Source organism: Natator depressus, chromosome 1 (genome assembly GCF_965152275.1).
Source record: "Natator depressus isolate rNatDep1 chromosome 1, rNatDep2.hap1, whole genome shotgun sequence".
Classification (NCBI taxonomy): Eukaryota; Metazoa; Chordata; order Testudines; family Cheloniidae; genus Natator; species Natator depressus.
This window is the reverse complement of record NC_134234.1, coordinates 113,870,107-113,886,906: the sequence shown is the minus strand read 5'-3', so window position 1 is coordinate 113,886,906 and position 16,800 is coordinate 113,870,107. Positions and strand designations below refer to the sequence as shown.

General features: G+C 44.7%; 1 protein-coding gene across 4 annotated transcripts in view; it reads left to right on the top strand.

The window, feature by feature from the left end:
* The window catches only part of GPR45 (G protein-coupled receptor 45), a 34,657-nt gene that overhangs the window by 6,842 nt on the left and 11,015 nt on the right, over nucleotides 1-16,800 (top strand). For 2 of the 4 annotated variants that reach the window (XM_074964630.1, XM_074964645.1), the window contains exon 2: nucleotides 14,491-14,647. The exons of 1 other annotated variant lie outside the window; for it this stretch is intronic. The gene's annotated coding sequence lies outside the window, so the exon portion shown is untranslated. Of the gene's footprint in view, nucleotides 1-10,907; nucleotides 12,382-14,490; nucleotides 14,648-16,800 lie in introns of all 4 variants that reach the window. One more of the 4 variants, XM_074964639.1, reaches the window with a different exon arrangement.

Genomic DNA, 16,800 nt, shown 5'->3' with positions numbered 1-16,800 from the left:
CAGAGCCCTAGAGGGCACGTGTGTGCAGGGCTCTGGACACAGAGAATGGCCAATACCCTGTTTCCCGGCAACTGATGGCCTGGCCCTTCCCCCCTGCGAGGTGAGAGCTAAAGTGTTGGAGAACAAAGGAATCAGGTGATCTCCTGGCCTGGGAAAGGGGAAATCCCAGAGGAGGAGGGGCTGGAGGGAGTTTCAGTTTGGGGCTGGCTGGGACATGGAGTGAAGTGCAGATGTGGTTGTCTGGTTCACTGCCCCCCAAAATGGACCCAGCTGAGGGATCCTGTTCTCTGCACCTGCAAGCTCTGTTTTAGACCATGTTCCTGTCGTCTAAATAAACCTCTGTTTTACTGGCTGGCTGAGAGTCACGTCTGACTGCGGAGTTGGGGTGCAGGACCCTCTGGCTTCCCCAAGACCCCACCTGGCGGACTCGCTGGGGGAAGCGCACGGAGGGGCAGAGGATGCTGAATGCGCCGAGATCAGACCCAGGAAGGTGGAAGCTGTGTGAGCTTTGTGTCCTGAAGACAGGCTGCTCACAGAAAGGAGACTTTCCCAGAGTCCTGACTGGCTTCATGGGGAGCAGTTTCAGAGCATTGCCCGGGGACTCCATGACAACTGGTGAGAGCGGTGGGATGTGCTGCACCCCGTGGATGGTGCTTCCTGCAGTAAGTGACTGGGGAGCAGTAAAACGAAGGGGGATTGACGAGGACCAGGCGTGCTGAAGGCTCAGAGAGGAGCAGTTTCGGGGAGTGGTTAACCCCCGGGAGTGAGTGATCAGTGAGAAGGACTCTGCAGTAATGGGGTCCCCCTGGGGACTGCAGTGAGCAGTCTTGGGGTGGAGGAGCCTGGGGCTTGGCCCTGGGAGAGAGAGGGACTTTTGCAATAACAGGGTTCCCCTGGGGATTGCAGCGAGCAGTCCAAGGGGCGGAGGAGTCTGCAGCTCGACCCTGGCAAAGAAGTGGTGACCTCGAGAAAGGCTGGCACGCTAGGGGTTCTCTCTGGAAACCATGGGGAGCTAAGAGCACAGAGGCCTGTGAGTCCACAACAACTTGGAAACAGTGGAGTGATGGCCTATCACCATCTCCTTAAGAAGGACTCTGTAACTCTGTGCAGAAAGAGAGGGTTGAAATTGGAAAATTCACCAAAGCACAGTTAATCGTGCAGCTGGAGGAGGATGACCGCTCTAAGGAACAGATTCCTGACCCAAATGGGGTTATAGCAGGATCTGGGAGCAGCTGGAGTAGTAGCCAGGCATCCCCAAGACTCCAGTCCCCGACCAGACAAGGGTCTTCACGATCGGGTTCCCCATCAGGGGGTCGGAGATGGATGGGATTGGAGCTGAGTCCGAGAGAGCAAGAGGACTCACGAAAGCTTATGCTCAAATAAATTGGTTAGTCTCTAAGGTGCCACAAGTACTCCTTTTCTTTTTGCGAATACAGACTAACATGGCTGCTACTCTGAAACCTTTAATTGTGCAGAAATTTAAGTGTTCATCTTCTGCTTCTCCAGTGTGCTCCTGAGAGAGTCAATGCTCTAGTGACTTCCCCAGGCTGTGCTCCCATTTATAAAGATTAAGTCATCCAGCGATTTAGGTGGCCAGTGAGAGATGGACCAATGAATTTTAAATATCAGATGCATGAAAGATGTTGCATTGCAAATGGCTAATGAAAATCCATAGACTGAAATAGGTTAATAAAAATGACTGACAATAACAAACTGATCGTGATTTTTCGAAGTTAAGGAAAAAGATCCAAATCTGCTGCCCACAATGGTCAATTCAACTAGCTTCAGTAATATGATTTGCACCTTATGGAATAATGCCACATTGGCTTTTATCTTTGGGGAGTTCCTCTTACAGGTACCTGACTCTCTCAGCTACCAGAAGGGGCGTGTCCATTTCTGAAGGCCCCAGCAACGTTTAACAAAGTTCTTGCCTCCACACAGGTTGGCTGAAGATAATACTGGAGAAGACACATTGTCTAACTGCTGCTGATGGACCATGCTTAGGGCTAAGTTGTGAGCTAATCACTGCTACATACTGATGCATAAAGGGGGCATACGGTGCACTTCTCTGTGCAGGCTACTCATATGGTGGGCCTCATTCCCCTTCCTCTGAACCTGGGTGGCACAGAGTGGGAGGAGCCTTGATTCCAGACCCCCAGTGCACCAGCCATGGCAGTATAGCTAGTACATGAGGAGAAAATAAGCTTTGCCAAGAAAAGCACTGGCACAAATTACTTCCCTCGGGGAGCAAGAGGGAGGTAGAGTCCCTCCTTTATCCCTGGGATAACACAATCACATGCTGCCCCTTGCTTAGGGCCCACTGCAAGATGCCAATGTTTCTGTCTACGGTTTCTGTTTCCCATTTCGGGCAAGTCCTTATGGCATTGATTCTGGCTGGCTTGAAGGGACTTGCTGCAGTGACAGTGTCTCTGTATTAACGGTCCATTGTCTTAAACTGTTTCAGGATAAAATATCAAACTTTTAAGGACCCCTCAGCTGCTGGAAAGGCTGACTTAGATACTCTGTCACTGCAGAGGTACCTATAAGTCAGTCTGAACTCATATTGCCCCAAACTTTCTCCCTTGCATTCAATGTCAGCCTTGATAGTCATTGTACTGTAGATGTGCACAACTAATTGGATCAACTTGATAGAAGAATACAAGTAGTTTGATGCATGATGCTATTATAGTAACTTTTTCTGGTTTCCCATTCTGATTGTAAGCTGATTTTCCTCGTGCTGTCCCTTTAACCCTGCAGGGCTCAATTGTGAGCTGCCTTATATGCCTGTGCATGCCCTTTTACAGTCTGTGTCTGAGGGGGAACAGCAGCCTGGAGAGAGGGAGGCACTACTCTCCTTTCCATAAGGATGGGTAGGGAGTGGGCAGGCAGGGGCACTGAGTGGAGTCAGGACTCTACCTTCCCTTCCCTGTCCCATCATGCATCTGAGCTGGTGTGGAGTAGTGTTAGCCCTGGCTGGTATTTGACCAGCAGCCTGGCTGGTTTTTTTAAATGGATTTGCCGGCTGCCAGAAAAATTAAATCTGCTGGGTTCTTTTTACATGGGTCTGAAGATTTGCATTATCACAGTACACTGGGATAGCTAATGTTAAAAGTTTGTGTCCAGCTAAAGATGCTGTAGTGTTCCCACTTCTGCCGTTTAAGTAATCTTATCTATATGTGTTATCTCTCTAGATTCGATAAGTGTCTGTGGAGGGAGGAGGGCTTGTGGAGTTGATAGAAGATTAGGATTGGAAGAGACCTCAAGAGATCTAGTCCAACCCCCTGCTTGAAGCAGGACCAACCCCAGCTAAATCATCCCAGCCAGGGCTTTGTCAAGCTGGACCTTAAAAACCGCTAAGGATGGAGATTCGACCACCTCCCTGGGTAACCCACTGCAGTGCTTCACCTCCCTCCTAGTGAAACAGTTTTTCTTAACTAGTTGCTTTGTGGTTGGGGTTGTGGTGGGCTTGTCTTGTGTGGGGAGTGGGTTCTGGGATTTTTGTTTTGCATTTCAAAGGTGGTAGCCCTAGTGTGGAGGGGAAGCTGATCTGCATTAGATAGAGAACAGATGGATGTGGTGTAAGTTGTGAATGTCTAGAGCAGCTGAGCTGGCAGAGAAAAGGCCTGAAAAACCCAGTGGCTGGAGGGCCCTGCTGTGGTGAGTCCAGGGAGGGAAGATGAGACCCTAAGGAACACCGAAGCTAATGCTAGGCCCACAGTAACACCAGTTTGGTTCCTTTAATGATTAAGCTACCTTACTCCACGTAGGGGCAACCAAGAAAAAAGGGTGGTGCAGGGGCACTGGAACAATGTATGGGGGGGGGGGGGGTTGAGAGCTATTGAACCAAACTGTAAACCCTGCATATGATGGAAACCACTTTAAGCCAGGGGGTGCTGCAGCATCCCAAGTTCCAGCACCTATGGGGTGGGATGGGGGCACAATAAACAGTCTGGTAAAACAGCAGAGATGGCTACCTCTGACCCGACCTATTTCCTGCACCAGGAGGGATGGCCACTCTGGGTAAGCAGATTCCATAGTTCCATCAAGTGTTGGGATTAGATCAGCAATCGGAGAAGAAACAAGTTAATACCCTGCTCTGTAAAATTGGAGATGAAGCAGAGACATTCTCTTTTTCAGAAGCCTTGTAGCTGCTTAGATGAAACAGTTCAAGACTGTTAAGAAGAATGAGATAAGCATTTCATGCCATGCCACAGTGGTGTTTTGTTTTTTTTCCTGTGGGCACAATTTCACTTACACAAGCAAGAGAAGGGTGAGTCAGTGAATGATTTTATAACAATCCTCTACAACCTAATCCAACACTGTGGCTAGTGGGAGGTAAGTTCTTCCGTCATCACAGACAACCTTGTTGTAGGCTGAGGGACAGCCAAATGTCAGGGACAGCCAAACTGATCCTAATGTCACACTAGAGATAGCCAAAAACAGTCTTTCAAAGTCAGTACATAAAGAAGCAACAGACTGATCAGAAATAACTTTGAGGAGGAGTCCACTTTAGAAGCCATAGATACAGGGAGGAAAATACCTCAGGATGCCCAGAAACAATACCCACCTTGACCAGAATAAGCACAAAGGGATCCAGAGAGGGCTATGCTAACATGGAGTAAAGAAAAGAAATACAAGAACATGAAAGAATGCCAGGGGTGTGGCAGACCACTTCACAGAAGATGGCTTTCTCCTGCAAGGGATACCACATGCATAATGTCTTCTTTTTAGACATTTCCTGCAACAGTTTGCTGATCTAAATGTATGGTACCAGCTATCTTTCAAGAAGACCCAAAGACTGCTGGGGTGTATACCTTGAAGCCATAGGAGATACTAAAAAGAACCACTGTGGATCCCATGATCGCCACAGGAAAACACAAAATGGACTTCAGAATAGACACAGCTGCTGCTAACTGATTCCATAAATTACTTTAGAGGAGGATGAAAGCACCAACATTTCAAGAGCCAAAAAAGATATTGAAAGGACCAGGACAGTCTCCATTAAACATTTGGCCACTCAAACTACATCTGAAGAGGTCTATGTTGTAGATGGCCTATGCACGGTTTTACCTTCCCGCCCAGCAATCATAACCAGGCCTAAGGCTATAAGGATAGAACCAGTCACCATGGACCTAGAGCCAGAAATTAGGAAGAAATTTCCTAAATTATTCCAAGGAGTAGGGAAAGTAGAGGGGGAATAACACATTAAGCTTGTACCAAATGCAAAGCCTTTGTTCTGTTGTTGCCTAGGAGAGTCTCTGTTCCTTTTTGCCCAGGGTGAAGGCATAGCTCAGCCATATGGAGCAGGTGGGTGCCATTTCCAGAATAGGCACCCCTGCCAAATGATGTACAGGCATGATGATCCCATAACCAAATGACAAGGTTCAGATCTGTGTAGACCTTACCAGGTCTAATGAGAATGTCTATCGAGAGTGACTTGTACTGTCATGCATTGAAAACACCCTTGGACAACTTTAGTAAAGTAAAAGTCTTCTCCATATTGGATGCCCAGTCTGGTTTCTGGCAGATACCAGTTGCTGCAGAATCTGTACTAGTAACAATTTTCATCACACCTTTTGAAAGGTTTTGTTTCAATAGGCTACCATTTGGCATATCATCTGCTCCTGAACACCGAGGAAAATATCACAACTCCTCGAGGGTCTGCCTGGAGGGATTCTCTGACAAATGAATTATATCTATGAATCAACCCAAACCCAACATGACTAGTGTCTCTTTGTAGTCCTGGAAAGACCGGAGAAAGCACTTAATGACAAATGCAAAGTCTCAAAAGACAGAGTCAAGTTGCTAGACCAGATCATTGGTGGAGCAGGGGTCAGTCCAGATCCAGAGAAAGTGCAAGTGATTACCCAGATGAAGGTGCCTCAGAGTATCAGTGTATTCTGTAGATTCATGGGCACGGTGACACACCTGGGAAAATTTTTACATCACCTGGCAGAGAAGTCAATGCCATTATGAGATTTCCTGAGGCCACACATTTCCTGGTATTGGGGAACGAAACAGTGTCTGACATTCAGAGATAAAGCAAGATCTGAGCACTCCACCAGTTTGGGCCTTTATATAACCAAATACAACCACCACAGGTTTTGCTGGTGCTTCATTCTGTGGGATAGTGGCAGTCCTCCTTCAGGAACAATCACTTTCCCTGTGGCGTCCAATAGCATATTCCTCACAAGCACTCACCTGTACAGAGCAGCACTATGCAGACATAGCAAAAGAAGTCCTGGCCATTACATGGACTTGGTGAACATTTTAAGACACCTTCTAGTGGGCATAAAATTTCATGTGGAAATTGACTACAAACTACTAGTTACTCTTCTAGGTTCAAACAAACTAGATAAGTTACCATGTGGGATGCAGCATTTTCAAATGAGGCTCATGAGGTTTCAGTTCTAGACTGCTCATATACTTTAGAAGAATATCATAGCTGATACTTTCCAGGCACTGGTCCCAGACACACCACAGCAAGAGTGTAAACAGAAAGAGCTGTTCATAGAAGATTCTGTCGATACAGTCCTTACTACTTTGTCAGTCAAAGAAAGATGCCTGCAGGAACTGAAAAAGACGCAAGAGGCAGATGAATTACATAGCCACGTCATGATTAACTGCAAAGAAGGCTGGACAAAAAGACACAGTCAGAAATCTCTGTGAAACCATATTTGGTGGTTTCTGGAGATTTTACCATAAACTAAAGTCTGTTGGCGGGGTCCAGATGGGTTATCCCTACATCCATGCAATAGGAAATCCTTGACAGACTTCATGAGGGACACCAAGGCATTACAAAAAGTGCTGGGAAATAGCTAAACAGTCTGTTTGGTTGTCTGGGCTGAGCAAACCACTACAAAAGAGAGTTGAGAAATGTGATGATGTGATCCTGTGGAACAAACCCACTGGAACTGTTGCTACCATATGCTCTACAAGACAGGCAATGGCAGCAAGTTGGAAACTGATCTTTTCTGTCTGGATAATACAACTTATCTTTTGATTGAATATCTCTTTATTCCTTGAAGTTTGCCTGGTTGTTCATCCAGTGCAGTTGTGGAAATTAAACCCCATCTTTTCCCATTTTGGGATTCCATAGCACACAATCTCTGACCAGCGGTCCACGCTTTTCCTCTGAAAACTTTGAGGTTTCCAAATACCTGTGGTTTCACTCATGTCGCATCCAGCCCACAGTTCTCTCAAAGCAGCAACAGAACAACTTCTTTCTAATTCCTCAGATCTTCATCTTGTCCTGTTGCGAGGGGCGTTGACCAGTATGCAAATGGATTCAGCCCTGCAGAACTGTTGATGGGGAAGAAGTTGAGATCCACTATCCCAACCGTCCATTCCTAACTAGACCCTTGTTGGCCTGACTTCCCAAGACTACAGAAGACAGAAGGTTAATATAAAGCCTGTTGGAAGAAGGACTCAAACAGGTGCCATATTCAAATCCTTGAGGATACTGAATCCAGGAGATTGCATTTGGTGAGAAATTCTCAGGAAAAGGGGACAGTGTAGGAATGCTCCAGGGCTCCTCGAGTCTGCTTTGTTAGGATGCCAGGGGAAATCATCTGTCAGAATAGGAGACATCTTGTTCTGGAGGTTCACCTGATGATGCAACACCCTGACCTCTACCCCACAACTGAACCTATGAATAACACCCTGCCTGTCCACATAGAACAGCGAGCAGTTTCTCCAGCTCCTTTTCCCTGCAAGGAGATATCCAGCAAGAGAAACACTGCCTCCTGCATTCCTGAAGAATTACATAAAATCTTGAGGATTCAAGAAAGTCAGAGGACTAGTGGTCAAATGTCATAAAAGGGCATAATAAATCCCTGATGCAAGGCTGAAGGTTCAGGCAGCCTACCCTGCTCTTCATATGGCTGTTGGTTCTTGTTATTTCATTCTTGTTATATGCTTTAATGAAAAGTTTGGATACCAACCTTCCCTTTTCAGAAAGGAGGATGTGGTGTTAATCATGAATCTTTAGAGTGGCCACTAGAGGGCATAGAGCAAGCAGGTAAGAGCCTGAACAGGAAATAGTCATTCTTGCATTCACTTCAGCCCTGATATACTGGCAGTCTGTAATCTCTACCGTGGAGATTACTTCCCCCCCCCCGTGACGGGGTCAAGACTCATCACTGCGGTTGCCTCCCGCTGGTTGCTCTGGGAATTAGCTCTGTCCAGTCATGGAACACCTTTTGCACATGGTGCCTTGCCATTCGTCTGCTCTGCTACTTTGGGGACCCACGTTGCTCCCCGCTTGATGGCATCCTCTTCAGGACACCACCCTCCAGCAGTGCCCACTGCTCCGGTCTCACCCCCTTCTGGGGGCTTGGTGTTATCAGCAATCTTCGATCTACACCAGCTCTAGTGGCCAACTGCAGCCTCAAAGTCTAGCCCCTTTGTCGCAGGGGCCAGCCACAGCCTGTATCAGGCCACGTTCCTTCTCAGCCAGGTGTAGTACAAGGGGTAAAGGGGGGACCGAGGCTTACCCGCTACTCTGGGTCCCGACCCAGGGACCCTCTAGCGGCAGCCTCTCAGCCCTCCTTCTCTCCCCTTGTCAAACTATTGTCCCTGGGCCGCTTCTTCCCCTTTGGCCCTGTGCACCTGCTCAGCCCTTTGTAGCAAGGCCTGCAGCCTGGGGTTTTCCTTGACCAGAGCTCCCCAGCACCACTCAGGAGCCAGTCCTCCTCCCTTGCCGGTCAGGGAGAGACTGCCCTGCTCCCTAGCTGGGCAGCCTTTATATAGGACCTTGCCCGGTCCTGATTGGCTGCCCCTTCCCCCGCCCTGATTTGCTCTCCCCAGGCCTTCATTGATTGGCTTCTGGTTCGCACAGCCTTTCTGGCCTGGTTCAGCCCTTTTCTCAGGAGGCAGGGCTCGGCCCCACCCCCACTACTCCAAGAGGAAAGTGGGTGCAAGAGACCTGAGTGACTCTAAAACATGGTCTACATTACATACATACTTCAGTATAACTACATTGCTCATGGGTGTTTAAAAATCCATGTGTGTGGATGTGGGTCTGGGCTGCTCCTGGGGCAGTGTAATTATACACTGCCCATTACTTAAGTCTTCCGGTAAGACCAAATCTAGTTCATGGATATTAGCTCACATCAGAGGCTTGCTATAATTTTGTGCCACTCAAAATACTTCATGGCCCGGAGGCTGTATTTAACACAGATGGCTCTTATCGCTGGATATATATAAGTACCTTAGTTGAATGCACTCTTGGCTAATCTTTAACCAAGCACATTTTAGTGAAGAACTGATATTTCATTATAACAGGAAGCTTTTAGTACCAAAAGGTTAAGTGGTTCATTTAAATATTGCCCATGGATCTTTGCCATGTAAATTTTTTTTTAAAAATTGCCCCTCTTGTGGCCAAGTCTCACAGGCAGTGGATAAAAATAACGGTAGGTTACAGGAGTCTGCTGCCATGACATCATTTTACTGACATTCAGCATGTAGAAATTTTTTTAACATTTCCTCTGTAAACTTTTATCAGCATGGATCCTCAATCAGCCTAATCATAACCTGGTAATAGGTCATCCTACGATGGGAATTGGCTACGATTGGCTAGATCTGAAGCATTTGCTTTTAGAAGCCCTAAGGGATTAGGGGGAAAGCATTCATGATATTCAGATAGCATCAAAAGCAGCAGCTATAGCTAATGGAGATAGAAGAGGGTCAAATTCTCTGCACCCATTTACCCCAACAGGGAGCTTGGCTCAGAAGCCATTGGGAGGGGAAGGAGAGTAATCAACCTGCTGAATGCCAGTTAAATGATGTAAGCAGACTCCCATAACCTGCCATTATTTTTACCCACTGCCTCTCAGCCTTGGTCACAACAATGGCAAATTAATGTTTCTTGGTTTACTCTAAACTTTGAGATCCTTGGATAAGGGTGCTATAAACAAATTATTATTACTTATTATTCAGTTTCCCCTATTCTCCTGTTCTGCTTATTGGGAGGGGGGAAAATGCACCGGACATATTGACTGTGTGCTGTTCTGTTTTGATGCTTTGCCAAATGGGGAGCTATTTCACGAACTTGCCTTCCAAGTCTTGCAATATTAGTCTGTTTTGTTTTCATATACTAAAGGAGTAACAGTTCCACAATAACTACAGTGGGGTTGTCCCTCCAGTGATGTGCATAGTAAATGATTTGTTCCATCTGTCAGTGTTTTAGCAATATCAGTAATGATTGTTTAACGGAGTACCAGGCCTACTTAGCCCTTTCATCTTTTAAATGGGGTTCTGATACTTTTCCGTTGTATTTTCCATGTGTAATCCTTTATGCTAGTGACTAATGATGATCCCCTTATAACTTTATACCGCTGGAAAACAGATGTTACTTATCAGAGCGATGCAATTCCAAGAGAAATATGGCTTTGATTTAGAGGTAGAGGTGTGAGGGTCGATGGGCAGTTGGAGGGGAAAGGGTTCAAATCGAAGTCTTTGGATTATGTTGGATTTCTATTTAAAAGGCTGTATTTGTCTGTAAGCAAAGTGTGGACTGGTTTCCTTGCCTTATAATTAATCCTAAAATGTTAATAAATTTAAGTATTTTTTCCTGTTTAAGTAAAAAACCTTTTTGTTTAATAGGTAAGGTAGAGTGGGGGCTTCTTTAATTTCTTTCCATTTCTTATTTACACCAGTTTAGAATCTTAAGCATTGATAGAGTGGCCTATGGGAGTTGGTCCGAGCATAACTGAATCTATATTAGGGTAAGAGGATCTCACTTCTCCTTCCCCTCTGAGTTGAACCCACTGGCATACCTGAAGCTCTCTGAGACAGTGACTGTGGCTTATTATATGTTTACACAGTAGGGCCCAACCTCACTGTGCCTGTGGGTGCTATTGCAATATAAATGTTTAATAATACAACTCCCTATTTCTTTTTTCCAGAGTGCCTCACTACAGTTTTGAAGTAGGGGAGGAGTATCCAATCCATTCTTTCCTTAGAAACATGCCTGGTTTTTTTTTTCATTTACACCACTGTAAATCAGGAATGACTCCACTGCAGATAAGGGAGTTACACCAAAAAATGAAGGCAGAACTGGGCCCTGAATCTTTAAAGAATTTCTCAGAAGAACATCCTTCAGAGAGTATCGTGAGGAGAAGAACACTTTTTGTCTTTTATTGTTGGAATGAGTTGAGCTGGACTCTGTGCTGCAGGAATAAACACCAACTGCTCCTGTTTGAAAGACCCTTTTTTCTCTCTCTCATTTTAGAAATTCAGACCCTTACATTCCTTGGAATACAATCTCCGTGTCCTAGTTAATGTCACTTGTATATGGGCTGCGTCCAGCTAGGTCTTGAGTACACTTGCCCATATCCAGCCAAGCACTTAAGCATGTGCCCATGAAGCATGTGCTTAAGTCCCATTGACTTCATGTGCTTAAGGGCTTTGCTGGGGCAGAGTGCTCAGCATCTTGCAGGATCCTGTTCTTGGACAGGGATCAGGACCTCCATATTATGAGCTTGTGCAGCAGAAGGATATATAAACATTTGAGAAATATCCTGGCATTTGTTGAATAAAATATTCAGATTTTATTACATAAGATTTAGCTTCAGCATCACACCAACTGATCTTCCTCTCTGTTGGAGCTTGTCCTCTGTTTCCCTTCATGTGTCACTTCTGCCTGTTCGATCAGCAGAATCCGGCTTCGTGTGCTGGGTCAGTCTGAGTTTAGTGGACCTCCAAAGTGCATCTTTCAGCAAACCTCTTCAGGATGTCGCTAAGGATCAGGCAACTAGGTAAAGTGCTTGAGACCAGAAATGCGGTCAATGATTAGGCTTGGAAAAATACAAGGAGAGCACAAATTGAGATCAAACAGCATGTACAGAAACAGGAACTAAATGAACTGGGAACAATTTACAAGTGATATTTATTAGGAGTGTGCATTTCCTGCAAGTAAACACAGCATCCTCAAGAGGGAAAGAGCTGCATCTAATAGAGATTTTGTAAGCTCCAACTACAGGAAGAAGTGGTGGATGAGTGCACAGTTGTTGATGCATCTTCTCTGCTCAGTGGTTTAACATCAAGTGGAGAACTTATAAAGCAGTCCGTGTGTAACTGCAGTGTGTGAAAAGTTAAAATCTGCTGTCTTTGGACTGCTCGTCTGTTGAAACCAAAGGCATCAGAAATAAATTAACCAACTATCCAGGCACAGTTCTTAGATATATGAACAAGAGCTGTATCCTGTGATGCATTTCAGTGCACAGCTGTGCAGATTTCTTGGATAGAGGCCCAGGACCAGGCAATTTGTAATGACGGATCACTGGCGGCATGCGCTATCTCCTCGGAAGGTTGTGCCTCTGAGGGACAACAGTGCACATGTCATGAGCAGCAGCTGTCCTGGCGTGCAGGCAATGATATGTGAGTCTACCCTCCTGTGATCATTACTCCATATGCCGTGTGGATGCAGACAATTGAAAAGCAAAGCATGAAGCAGGTTTTGGATTGGTTTGATTTTGGTGTCTGAAGTTAGTTTTATCAAGGAAAATGCTAAGTGCAAAATTGGTTGGAGAGTTGTTAACGTTTTGGCTATCTCATAATCTGACCCTCTCCACCACCACCGCCCTTCCCCCCCCCCCCCGCCCCCCTCACAGCTAATTGTGAAGTGTTGAGATTCTAAGATGTTGAAAGGCACAGTGCTGTGAACACTCAATGTAATGCTGTTTATGGCATTCTATTATAATGCAAAACTGGAGATATGGTAGATATCTAGTTTACAAGCTGTTTGCACCCTAAATTGAGAAGCCATGTTATCATCTGCACATATGCTTTTGTCTTACATCTTCTAAGGCAAATACAGTATATTGTTTTTTGGCAATATCCATAAAGTATTACCAAAGCCAAGAAGTTTGCATGTGATGCATTGTCATTTCTCTCAGCTAGTCAAGCTGATGTTCTGGTTGGGCTTGGAAAGTAATTAGGAACAGATACACAGCAATGGCATTTCAAGGTCCAATCAGACCCTGCATAATTATGTATACTTGAATCATTAGTTAGCTGTATGTTCTGGAATGATAAAACTGATCCAAATAAATTCAGCAAGCCCTAAGCCACAGTTAAATAAGCTTGTTTCTTAAACTGCCTATTCCAAAGAGTAAAGACCTCTATTCTCTCATAGAGGGTAGGAAAACTCTGACTCCATGAAACCATGGGGGTTCTTTTTTACAAGAAGGCAATTGAAGAAGGCTCATTGCTTAGTAGAACTGCCATATGCAGTTAGGTTGGCAAGAAGCACATTGTCCAAACATTTTTTTTCAATGTCTTGCATGCATTTCAGTCTTCATAGGTGGTCTGTCTAATGGTCATCTAGTGTAATCCACTTCTAAATGAGGTGCCATTTTTATTCTTGCTGTAAATATAGTGAAACTTGCTCTAAGGAACCAACTCAGTAGGTATTTTAAGCAACTACTTTAAAGTACCCTGAAGGTTTCCAGTACCATCTTCTCCAGCCTTTAATTAAACCATCCGTGTTAGGCAACTATTTTTGCTGGTCCCTGGAGGTTGCTTACGGTAACTTCATTGCCTTCACTCCCCTGAAATCAAACCTATCTTTTTGTTGTTTAGCTTCCCACCATCCTCACAGTGGCTTAGCATATGTGGATGATTCATTTATTCTTTGCATTGCATTGCTTGATTACTTTTTTCTGCCTCTATAACCTTGTTTTCATTTTCACAAAAACTTATTTAGACTCTAAGATTGTGGTGAATCCTCTATAACCTTTCTGTTTGTTGGAGATCTAGTTATTATTAGATTGTTTGTTTACTTCTAATTCTGAAGTTTAATTATGTTTTTCCTTCTGCCATTGGTACAGGTGCAGCAATTAGATGGCATTAAGCCTGTCTCAAGTTAATTTAAATAGGCTTGTTATTGCCCTCTTTTATATTTTAGGTACTGTAAATAAATCTTTTTTTTTAAGTGGATTGGATTGAAGTTGATGAATCTTTGGTGTTCTACTGCTTTAGTACTACTGAGAAATTTCTTGCATTGCCGGTATCATGGCTTATTAACCAGTTCAACCCAAACCACCCTCTTCCACTGAGGTTGAAAAAGCCAGAGTTTAAAAAAAGAAAAAAAAGATAGATGGCGCACATGCCATGCTCTCTTTTTTTCAGTGTACATTTTGATGTATTTACATGCATCTTGTAGCTGTTCCCATATAAAGGGAGCTTGCAGAAGTGGTATAATCAACTAAGATAAATGAACCTCAGCAAAGGGGGTGGGGAGAAACAGTTCCAAGATTCCCGGGGCAAAACTGGTTATACGAAGTTGTTTGTGAATGTACTGATCTGGTTTCCTTGGCAACAACTGAGATGAAGGTTGAGAACAGCAGTTGCCTTCAGGGAGCCAGTTCTGTCTATGACAGTAAGGAAGATATCGGTTAATTCCTAGATTTAGCAAATGAGAGCCCTATTTTGAGAGTGTTTGTGTATAGAAGAGCAAGAGAGTAAACATTCCCCTATGATTTACAGGAAAAGAGTCTCTTCCACATGTAGACCTCTTCTGTGCAAAAGGAAGTGTCAGCTGCCTCTGCAGCACCATCTCCCTCCATCTTTGGACCTGAAGAGAGCTATCTGAAGATCTCTAGATCCCCATGTGGGGAGAGCATGGACCAGGGCGGGGAACCAGGTAGGCAGGCTTTGTTCAGTCCCTGCGGCAATGAGCTGAGGATCTACAGAGGAGTTAGTGCAGTCTCAGACTACATTAACTCTCAGCTGCTTCCCTCTGTGGTATGGTATATGGGTGCACATCACTTGCAACTGCTTTTAGTGCATCTTTAAATTTCTAGGAGTCTGGCTAGCTGCAAAACTGCTGCCATTTTCTGGTGCAGCACATTGCAGAGGAAACATGCATCGTGCACTCTCCTGGGGAATCTTATTTTTATTTCTTTTTGTTTCTATTTAGAGCTGTGGAATGGATTCAGTGGGCATAAGTATAAATTACTATAGAGTACTTACTCCTTAGTGGAGTGAAACCAGACTCTGGGGTAATATTTCAGTCCTGGTCACGTGTGGAACTCTCAGTAATAGAAATTAATTATGCAGCGTGAGTAGAGACCATTCATCTATGTTCTCCCTTGACATTCGGAACACGTAATGTATTTACTTGATTTAGTGCATGAGGACTGAAGCGTAACAAAGTAAATTTACCTGAGACCCCAAATTTCAGTAGGCGGTTCATTCAATCCTACCTGAAATAACATTTGGTTTAGTAGTTAAATCTTGTTACAATGAATACTTCATTTTATAAAATATATGCCAAAGTATGTTTTCTTTTCAACTCTCCTGTACTTAACCACTGTCAAAAAGACTTGTATTTTGGTCCTGTGTTTGCAAGAGGACTGTTCACTGACCACTGCAACATTAATCCATTAAGGATAGGAAAGGGGGACAAAAGCGTCTACAAATATTTGAGCAGTCAATGACCTTGAGGATGGAAAGGGTGATGCATAATTAGGAGTAGCAGAATGAAATTAAGAAAAGGAAACTCAGACTGGAAAACCAAAAAAAATATTTCTTGGCAGTGAGGTCTATCAGGGAAGAAAAAGTTCCAACAGTTGAGATGTAGAAAATTAGACTGAACAAAGAACAAGAAAATCAACTCCTGCACTGGCAGATGATGTGTGTTTTCTGTTTCTAACTTATATTATTGTGGCTGATTGAAGTCAAGTAAGTATGACAATTAATGGCAATGAGCCACATTTAGAGGTAAGTCTAAGTAAGTTTAGAGGGGACATTAACTGATGTAACTTACACCTACTTCCAGTAGCCACTCTACCAATGTCTGAGGAAATCTATGCTGAATATGTAACCCTCAAGAGAGTTGGGAGAAAAGGTCCCTTTAACTGCATATTACTTGCTCAGGCAGCTGTTGTTCCTCTCTGCTCGCCGGTCACCTTCTGCCACCTACCTCTCTTCTGTGACGTGGGCAGGTCAGTCTCTTGAAAGTCCACCCAGCTCTTAGTGATTGTCAGCTCTTAATGACTTTCAGCTCTTAGGGTATGTCTACACTTACAGAGTTTCTGTGCTGTAAGTTTCACCAGTGATAGGGAACCGGTGAAAGTAAAGCACTGGTTTGTGTACTCACTCAGTTCCTCAGGCATCAGAGAGTGTTTACTCTACCAGCATTTCCATCGCCGATGAGAGCAGCGCTGTAGGGAAGCTGTCCCACAGTGCAGCTCTCTCAATAGGTCTTGTGGGAAGGTGGGGGTGAGCAGAAGGCATCCTGGGTCCCTGCTCAGTGCCCTGTGCTGCCCCATTACTTCCTTGTTTCTTTCGTGGCATTTTTTAAAAAATTCCCTGCTGTCTGGCTGCTTTCCCTGTCATATCTACAAGCAAAGGGAAAGGGAGTTTCAAACTTCCCGGGGCTTACAGGTGGGAGGGGCAGACATCCGTTTACTTGGCATCAGAGCAGTGGAGATGCTGGCCAGAGTGGTCACTTTGAACTTTGACCCCCATTGACTCATATCCTTTGGAGGCCAAAAGGTGTTTACACTGGTAGACTGTGTCTTCACTTTCACAACAGCGCAAAAAGAACAGCAGTAAGAGCTATATGCCTCTCGTGAAGGTGGCTTTCTTTTTGTGGTGAAACTTCTGAGCTTCACTGCAAAAAGTCATTAACAAGTGTAGATGCTCCCGCGGTTTTAGCGCAAAAAAAGGACCTTTTTGCGCTTTAAATAAGTGTAGACATAGCCTTAGTGAAGCAAGCTGGGCAGAAATGCTGTCCCACGAGTGTTTTCAGCTCTAGGGAGTACTTAACATAACAAAAGACTCCTAATGGAG